General features: G+C 45.3%; 1 protein-coding gene across 4 annotated transcripts in view; it reads right to left on the bottom strand.

Annotated features, from left to right (window-relative positions):
- Window positions 1-10,016, bottom strand: part of LOC138736327 (rho GTPase-activating protein 22-like) — a 345,123-nt gene that overhangs the window by 221,024 nt on the left and 114,083 nt on the right. The window lies entirely within an intron of this gene.

Raw genomic sequence — 10,016 nt, 5'->3', positions numbered from 1 at the left:
AGGACGCCCTCGATGGAAGGCTGGCATGATGGTGGCTGGTAGCCTTGCCCCCTTCAGTCTTCTCAGGAAGTGCAGTTGCTGACAAGTGAAGAGATGCTGTGTGTTCATGTTAGGTCACTAGTGAAGTGAATACCCAAGGAACTTGGTTGCTCTCCACTACTGAGTTGTTGACGTGTAGTGGAGGGTGGTTGTTCCTGGTTCCCCTGAAGTCATTGATCATCTCCTTCTTCTTGTCCACTTTGAAACTCAGGTTGTTCCTCTGTCTGTCCACGAGATCTTCCACCTCTTCTCTATAATGCGACTCATTGATCTTGCTGATCAGACCAATGACTGTTGTATTTTCTCAGAAGATAGGCAGGCATTCATGGCAGCCATTTGCCAACGAGTTCTCCGAAAGTAGCAATCCTGTGATAAGGGCACTTTATGAATACCTATTCCTTGGCAACGCAAGCGAATCCTCATGTCCTCTCTGTCCATCCTTGCAGACGAAAAGAAAATGAAATGCTGCCTCCTCTCCTCGACGATGGGTGACCTCCTGAGCGGAGCAGTGTGCAGCACAGTGTTGGAGCGATCCTGAGGCAAGGAAGTGGAGGGAACCTTGAGCTTCCTGAACAAAGCCATCAAGGTACATTTGGGGGGTTTCACTTCAGCTTTTGGCACACACTATATCAGGAAGAGAAAGGATTCCTGATGAGCAAGAAACAATCCACTGGAGGTCAAGCAGCATCAGTGGGAGAATGAGAATGCCGGAACCCTTCATCAACACTTTCTTGCAGTTTCAACCACATTCTAACCAATACTTGACGCGGGTTGGCTCTTTAAACATCATGCTTTCTGGAGTAAGTAACAACTGGTTGCTTTTCAAATAAACAGGAACCACTGTCTTCAGACACGCTGGGTTGAAAATCAGATCCATTTTGTTGCTGCCACTCAGATAGCCTTACACTGGAGGACAAGGGCTGGAGCAAGCAAGCACCACGCAGTTGCGCTCTGAATCAAATTTCATTACGAGCTAATGTGCATAACTCTGGATGAAACTGATCCTCCACTGACCAGTGTCCTTTCTTGGAGTGGTACGAAGGAATCTCTCGTTAAATTTTAGCCCAATGCAGGTTGAACCTCTATTACCCAGTGCTCTGTGGTCCGACAACACCTGTTTTGAATCTGCTACTGATGGTACAAACTCCTTACAGATAGTGCGGGACTCGAAACCCTGTCCCGATTGCTGGCACTGTAAAGACGTTGTGCTAACTGAGATTTGATTTGTGATATACTCGATCCTTTTAGCTCAGATATTGGGTCTGATCGAGGTGCCTACCGCACCTTGGACAGCTATTTTCTGGGCATTTTCTATTTTCCGGCATTTTCTGTGGTCCAGCAATGGCACCGGGTTAAAGGTGGTGTGTGAATGGAAAGAAAAAGTTTGAACACCACTGCTCTAGCCTTAGGGAGTTCATAAAGTTAACAGGGTGAAGGAGTTAAAATCAACTTCCTAATGTTCAACTTGTCTGGAAAACTCATGTCCCAGGCACTGGATCTGCATTTTTCACAGCTGGGATCATTTTGCATTTAAACCTGCTTCTTGTTAGACCATGAAGATCACCCTTCATGGCCTTGCCTTCCAGGTGGCACAGGCTTATGAGACCATCTCTTTGGGTTTTCTGCCAAATAAGTTGGCCTGAAATGAATGTTGCCAAGATTTTTACTGAGCAGCTGCAGGTGCACTGCTTCTCCTTGCCCTTTGCTGCATCAAGTGCCATCAAATAGACGGAGCAGAGGAGTGCAAACCACAAAGGGGCAGATGGGATTAGTTAGATTGGTGCCATGGTTGGCCCAAGGGGCAGATCCTGAGCCCTGTTCTAATCGGAAACCCTGGCAAATCTCTGAGTGGTGAAAAGCGCATTGACCAGCTGTATCACGGTCTGATATGGGGACACCAATAGCCCTGAGTGTAAAGCCCTGCCAAAAAAATAGTAGTGGACGCAGTCCAGGACATCAGAGGAAAGACGTTCCCACCATCGAGAGCTGCTACAGGGAACGCTGCCATCAGCAATCATCAAAGACCCACACCTCCCAGCACACGCTCTGTTCTTGCTGCTGCCGTCAGGAAAGAGATGTCGGGGCCACAAGACTCGTACCACCTGATTCAGGAACAGCTGCTCTCCCTCCACTATCAGACTCCTCAACAAGAAACTCAATCAGAGACTTATTTAAGAACTCTAATTTCTGCACTTTATTGATTTTTAATCTCTGTATTGCAGAGTCAGTTTGTTTACATTATTTATTGTATTTTTTGCACTACCTCACGTGCAGGAAAAAGGAATCTTAGGGTTGTATGGGATGTCATGTACTCAGTCAATACATCTGAAAATTTGAAATATCAGCCAGGCTGACATCAGATCCCTGATCAATGGGATCAATGGGACCAAAGGGGAAACCACCATATCCAAGGAGTTAAGGGTGGCTACAATGGGCTATACTGGGTGAACAGAGGGGCCAATATGCTCCCCTCATTCACACATCACATACATGGACCCTCCACTTCTCCCTCCTCTCTGACTCCACGAGCCCCTTCCCTCGTCATATACATCATTCCTTTACCATGGACCATTTGTAAACGACAAGCAGAATGCAAGCATTCCCCAGAAAGTGCGACACATTAATAAAGGAGAGAGCAGCTCTGGCACAGAACATGGAAACAGGAAGTCCCCAAATGGGTTAATGGCACAGTTTAGATTGGTTGAAATCACAAAGGGACAGAGATTTTTTTTAAATTTAAGGAAATCATGGGTTATGGCAGCCATTGTCACCTTTTTTTGCTATGGCCCACTTAGGATTTTACTCACGTTCATGGGCCCCCTTCCCCGCAACACAGTCAAGTTTAATTGGATTCTTCCATACTTCTCTTATAAAAAAATATTTTAGTCACACATCACACCCCTGACTGTGGCCCCCCCGCTGAGAATGGTTGTGCAGGAATGTTGGGATAAGGTGAAAGATCAGCCTTATTGAATAGCAGAGCAGGATTAAGGGGCAAAATGGCCTTTTGCTGCATCACTTCGGGACAAAGGATTCAAAGGCACCCAGGCTGGAAGTTTTAGATCCAGCAATGCCATAAACACATTGTAAACAACGTTGGACATTATTTCTGAAACAAGAGCTAATTTAGAAAAATACCAAATGATCATAAGAATTGCAAATGGATCATGAAACTTGGAGCATGTTCCTGTATTGACCCTGAATCATTTAAATCGACATTTTTCAGGACCCTAATTCAGTACTCAAAGTGTTACTTCATTATGAAGCATTGATGGTCTCTTTCCAGTTGCAACTTTCCCATCTCAATTAATTACGTACAGCGGCAACTAATTCAAAGAAAGTCCCAAGAAATTTCAGCGAGGTCCAAATGGGTCACTCAATGTAAACCAGACTTCCACCCAGAGCAAGTGAATGTAATTCTTTGCATAGTTTTTCACAAAACATTTGATTTATTCAGTAACATTGACCTGATTCGGCTTCCCCACATACTTCAAGACATGTTACTGTCAAAATAAGCCTTTCACCAGTAAAATTGATGATGCCACTTTACTAATGATGTTAACCTGGCTGGACAAGTAGCCCAGTGTCTAGTCTGGCTCTCAAGCTGGTAATTTAAAGCTGCCTGTTCGGGAGGAAGGGGATGTGAGGATGTGCTTCCCAGGAGAACAAATCACCCTTATTGGCACCTTTACATTGTAGAGAGAGGCTTCCAAACTCCCTGCTTTTCCTCAACACTCCCACTCTATTTTATACAGGGATATCGCCTCCCTGTATCCAGAGGTAAGTAATTTCTCTTACTCCACCCCTCTTTATCTTGACCATTCTCCCTCGCTCTCTCTCACTTCCCCTCCCTCTCTCCCTCTCTCTCTCACACCCCTTCCTTCCTCACCTTTATCCATATCCAAGGAACTGGGGGTGGCGACAGTGGGCGATTTAAGGTGAACAATAGGGCCAAGACCAAAACACATGCATGGAACCTCTCTTTCTCACTCCCCCCTCTCACATCCCCCTTCTCTCTCTCCCCCTGATCTCACCCCCTCCTCCTCTCTTTCCTCTATCCCTATACCTACCAAATTTATACATGTATCTATGAACATAAGACATAGAAATCAGAAGGAGGCTATTCAGCTCTTGAAATTGTTGAGCCATTCAACAAGATCATCCCCACATTCCTGCCCTTACCCCCATGCCTTGATTTCCTTCGTAGTTAGAAATCTCTGTCCTGAATATACTGCGTGATTGACCATCCAGAGCCCTCAGGATGAAGATGTTTCTTCTCATCTCTGTCCTTATTGAACAGCCTGTGATTGTGGCTGGTTCTAAACAGGGCACCGTTAATTCTGCATCGACCCTGTCTAGTCTGCCAAAGGATTTCTGCATGTTAACAGGCCATCGTCTCTCCTTTTAATAAACCCAAGCAGTTAAAATATGTGGTGGCAGTGGCGCTGCAGGTAGTGCTGCTCCCTCACGGCTTCACAGCTCCAGTAAAGGGTTCAATCCTCACGTCCAGTTCTACCTGTGTGGAGTTGGAGCATATGGATTCACAATTTGCTCCCATATCCCAAGGATGTGTTGATTGATGCATCAAATGGCCATTGTAAATTACCCCTCCTTGAGGTAGATGAGAGGAAAGTTAGGGTAGAACTCATTCGCATGTGAGAGAGAAAATAGGGATATGTGGGGGGGATGGGGATGCTCTGCGAGCCAGCATGGACTCAAAGGGCCAAAAGGACTCCTTCTAAGCTGTAAATAAATTAGCTTAAGGCTGAGAAATACAAATTACAGAAATAGAAACTCTCTACATCCTGTCCAAGTTGGAGGCCTACACAGCTTCTGCAATCCAATTAACAGATAAAACAGTACTTTCCCTGACCCTCCATCCTTGAGAATTCTCTTGGTGGTTATCCATGAGGGAAAAGAGGGAGTCTCGGCTGCTGCACTTTTAGAAGAACATTACACCATATCTGGAAAAGTAGGTTGGTGTGTATGACCAATGCACGCCATCTTGGCTTCCACAATCTGTCTGTTTCTCATAGACCTTACAACAATAGTCCGAAAGTCTCTTTCAGAGTTGAATATATACAGTGATTCAGCCGCCAGTGCCTTCTGATTCTAAATGTTCGGTGGCAAGAAATTCACCTTCATCTCCATTTTAAATAACCAACTCCTTATTCTGAAACTTTGCCCTCCAGTGCTGAGTTCCCCCTGAGGAGAAACAAAATTCTGATTATCCAAAATGGTCGGGACGGACCCATTTCGGATAAACTTTTTTTTCGGAGAACCGGTCATTTTTTTAAAAGCAGCCCAGTAACAACAGCAAATCACTTGTGACAGTGTTTAAACAACAATGTTTAATTCTCACCAAAAAAAAATGCTCGCCACCGCCGATCACCGAGGCCCTGCTCATGCCGGGAGCCCGAGTGTCCCACTTCCGCCCAGGAGCTTGAGGTCCCCATCACCGCTGGGAGCCCAACATCCCTGGTCAGTTCTGGTCCGAAAAATATTTCAGAGAAATGAGGATTTCTGATTTTCTTTGGATATCCTCAGTTATCCGAAATTTCGGATATTGGAGTTGTACTGTATTATTGACATTTTGGACCTGGGCCCTTCTTCAAGATATAAGCAAAGAACAGGAAGGTATCAGAATAAAGACTGAAGATTGACCAAGGGGGAGGAGTCCAGATTAACAACAGATGTTAATTGGATATGATAAGGGTTGAGAATTGATTTTGGCTCTGTGAAAGAAGACAGAGGGAAAGGGGATGTGTGTGTGTGTGCGTGTGAGAGAGATGATGGGGAAGGGGGGTAGGTTGAACGGAAAATGGAGAATTTGATGTTAATGTTAAGACGAGGTGTTGTTCCTCCAATTTGCGGGTGGTCTCAGTCTGGCAGTGCATGAGACCATGGACAAAGATTTCAGCAAGGGAATGGGGCGGGGAATTGAATTGGAAGATTCACACTATTGCGACGGACAGAGCCGATCTGCACAATGAAGTGATCTGCGACCAGTCTCTCGAATGTAGAGACCACAAAGAGAGCACTGGATGCAGATCTTCTCACTGCCTACCTTGTCAACTCTGTCTCAGATTGCTTAAAGTTTCAATGAGGTTTGTCTGAGGCCTTTGTTGGTTTGAGGGGGGAAGCATGATTCTGAGGCCTGCTGAGGAGGGGGTTTCATGAAACAGAAAGTTGGAGGCCGGTTGGTGCAGGTGGATTAGTTCACCAGGAAGTGTGGGGTTTACTGAAGTAGTCTCAACCCAGCAATATGCTGGGATGGCTAGCTACCCCTTGGGATCCCTAAGGATGAATGATGCCAGGGCAAAAACCAGATCACGAGCCTCAACCCGAAACACTGCCTGACCACTTCTCTCCACGGATGCTGCCTGACCCGTTGAGCTTCTCGTTGTTCACTCAAGGTTCCAGCATCTGCAGTTTTTTTGTGGTTCTTACGTTGTAGCTTCAAAGGGAATGAGGTGGAGGTGGGGGGGGGAAATGGCATCATCCCACTCAGCCCTGATAGTGAGATCACACCAAGGGGCACATGCAATCTTACCATCAGGGCACTGGGTCCTGGGCCTGCCCTGCTGCACCATCTGGAGAAAAGGTCCAAAAAAATGGCCATTCTGGAACTATCTATCAATGTTACAGGGGAAGGAAAAGAGCCATCATGCATTAGGATTTCTCGGCTGTGGTTCCTCCACTAGACATCGCCAGTGTTGTTTGTAAACACTGACCTTTTACACAGATTTGGTGCACAGTTACGCTGACGCAAAACTCGTCCTTGGGAAAGCTCATTAAATTTGAAGATTGACGTTCTATTGACCTTAACTCTTCAATGAAAATCTTCCACAAGGTCAGATTCCTAGATAGCTGGTGTTGCTCTAAGACACTGAGCAGTGGTGAGTTGGAGAGTTTGGTCAGTACTGCATTCAAAATCCTTCATGCCTACAGAATAAAGTTGTAATGGAGGAAATGTTTAAGCATGATTTATATCTGTCCATGGTCTCGTGCACTGTCAGATGAGGCCACCCACAAATTGGACGAACAACACCTCATTTTGCAAATGAGCACTCTCCAACCGAATGGCATTAATATCACCTTCTCTGGCTTTCGTTTAAAACACCCCCCCCCCACTTCTTCCCCGAGGCCTTTCCCCTTTGCCCTGACGATACTGAATTCATGCTTTTAACTCTTGCGCATGTTCCAACCGAACTCCAATACACGAACCCACTGCGCACGCGCCAACCGAAGACTCACGCATGTGCATAGGAACTCCGGGGCACCGACTAACAAGATAAGTATGTACATTTTGGCTCTTACATATTCTGTATCCCTGTTATAGTTTGTCACATAAATTTTATATTTTTTCTTTTTTTTTTTAAATTCTGTCCTATGTGCAAATGGACGTAAGTCACATAGGTCAAAAGTCAGGGGGAGAGAGAGAGACAATGTGTGTGTGTGTGTGTGTGTGTGTGTGTGTGTGTGTGTGTGTGTGTGTGTGTGTGTGTGTGTGTGTGTGTGTGTGTGTGTGTGTGTGTGTGTGTGTGTATACATATACAGAGAGAGAGAGAGGGGAGGCGAGGTTATCTCTCTCTCTCTCCCCTTTCACCTCTCCTCTTATCACCTTTTTGTTGGTCAAGGACTCCTCCCCTGGCCAGTCTTCAGTCTTTAGTCCTACGCCTTTCTGTTCTCTGCTTATTCTTTGAAGGAGGGCTCAGGCCCGAACTGTCGGTAATATATCTTTACCTCCTATGGGCGCTGCGAGACCGGCTGAGTTCCTCTGGTATTTCTGCGTGTTTTTGCTACAATCGCAACGTCTGCAGACTTTTGTGTTTCACACCATTTAGAGCGTGCCAGTGACTACTTGTCACTCACAGTTTTATTGAATGTTGTAATGTTAGAACACCAACCTTTTAAATCATGGTCTGAAATGGGAGCTGATTAAATTTCAGGGCAAGAGTAAAGCAGGACTGTCTGCAGACACCATGATTTAAGGACAATAGCGGTGAAACTCAGCAGGTCAAATGGTATACTTTATAAAGCAAATATGAAGATACATAACCAATGTTTCGGGTTTGAATCCTTCATCAAGGTACGAGAAAAACGTAGATGCCTGAATAAAATTGTCGGAAGATGGTGAATTTCAAAATTTCAGGGCAGCCTGCTTCAACGACACCCATGGTGTAATCTGTAGCAAAGCACTAAATATATGGAACTGTATTGGAATTATACAATGTATATAAATGATTCCAAGAATGGAAGCAAATTGATTGTGGACCATGCTAAACTAAGCTCGGGGAGCAGAAAGCACATTGCAAGGAGGAGACAACAGTTCATTGATGAGAGGCACAGGAGACGACAGACGCTAGAATCTGGAGCAAAAGTGTTGATGAAGGGCTCTGTCTCGCTCTGATGCCAAGTTGATCCAGAAGATTGATTTTCGCCCTGGTTTGTTGATAGGTTGAGTGAGCGAAAAATGCTGGCAATCTGAGTTTAACGTGGAACAATATGAAGGTGCTCACATTGGAAAGAAAACAACAAGACAAACTAGAAAACTTGCAGCACCAAGAGATTTGAGGATCATCGTCCAGATGACGGATAAGTGAATTTTCCAGTTGCTTGAGATTGCGTGGATTGGCGAACTACAGCGAGGTGTGCCAATTTTAAACCCCTGTTTATTTTCCAGGAATTTTTTTTGCTGGTTGGCTGAGGCTGCCACTTGCTTGAATTTCGGATACCAGGGGTTTTACTGTAGATGGGCAGGGGATGTAATTGGAAGGCTTCCATTTATTTCAAGGGGCTGAAGTATTATGGTAGGGATGAGTTACTTCAATCATACAAGACACCAATGAGAGCACATTGTCCCTTCATTCAATAATTTTCTCCAAAACAATTATTAAACACAAGGCTCACAGTGGTTAATGGCCACAGTTCTTAGGTTAGATTAGGAAGATACCAGACTCTCCGTGAACGTCGGGTTAGTCAAAGATTTTGCTGAGTTAGTGAGAGAATCCGCCATCTACACTGGATCTTTCACAACCTCAAGAAGTTCCAACAATTTATAGCTGATGAAGGATGCTTCTCTGAAGTTCCAATCACTGTTGCAATTTGAGTGAAAATAAACATCACCATATAAATTGCTCTGTTTACTTCCTTCCATGGACTCCTCTCGTGTGAGCAAAACGTAATCTGCTGAAGGAACTCAGACGTTGAGGAGCAGCACCGCGAGGAAAAGGAATTGTCAATGTTCCGGGCCAAAACCCTTCATCAAATTCGTCCAGCAGATTGCTTTTTTGTTCCAGATTTCATATTTATGATATCTTGTGTCTCCGTTCAGTGTGAGTTTGCTGATGGTGTCTCTTACATGATGTCCAAGTTCTGCTGCTACTTGCTTCTGACTCTTTTATATTTAGACAAAACAGTGCGGTAACAGGCCCTTTCATCCCGCCCCCCCCACCTCAGTCTGTGCCACCCAATCACACCTGGTTGACCTACAACCTCCAGTACATTTGGAACAGTGAGAGGAAACCCCCTGGGGAAAACCCACGCAAGACACGGGGAGAACGTACAAACTCCTGACAGACAGTGTGGGATTCGATCCCCGGTCCCAGTCGCTGGCGCTGTGCCAACTGCGCTGCCCTCTTGCAGAGCTGACAGCAAACAAGTGTGGACATTATGAAGGAATGCAGCAGTCAACACAGTCAGGCCATGTGGATGGTTTGCTGTTTGATCAAGTGGGTCACCAGAAGTCTGCCTTGAAGGCAAGCAGGGCCTCTGTCCACCAGACTCAAGAATGAAGTTGACCATTCACAGGGCAAAGACTGCCTGCCCTGTCCCACCACTACCAATCACACAATGAGCCATGGGAATGGAAATATTTACTGGCATCTTTTCCTCAAAGTCAGATTAAAATAAATGCTGTAAATAAATTGATGGAACTCATGAACAACCACATACAACGAATGGGATAAAGAGGT

This window comes from Narcine bancroftii, chromosome 6 (assembly GCF_036971445.1).
Source record: "Narcine bancroftii isolate sNarBan1 chromosome 6, sNarBan1.hap1, whole genome shotgun sequence".
Classification (NCBI taxonomy): domain Eukaryota; kingdom Metazoa; phylum Chordata; class Chondrichthyes; order Torpediniformes; family Narcinidae; genus Narcine; species Narcine bancroftii.
This window is presented reverse-complemented; position numbering and strand designations above follow the sequence as displayed.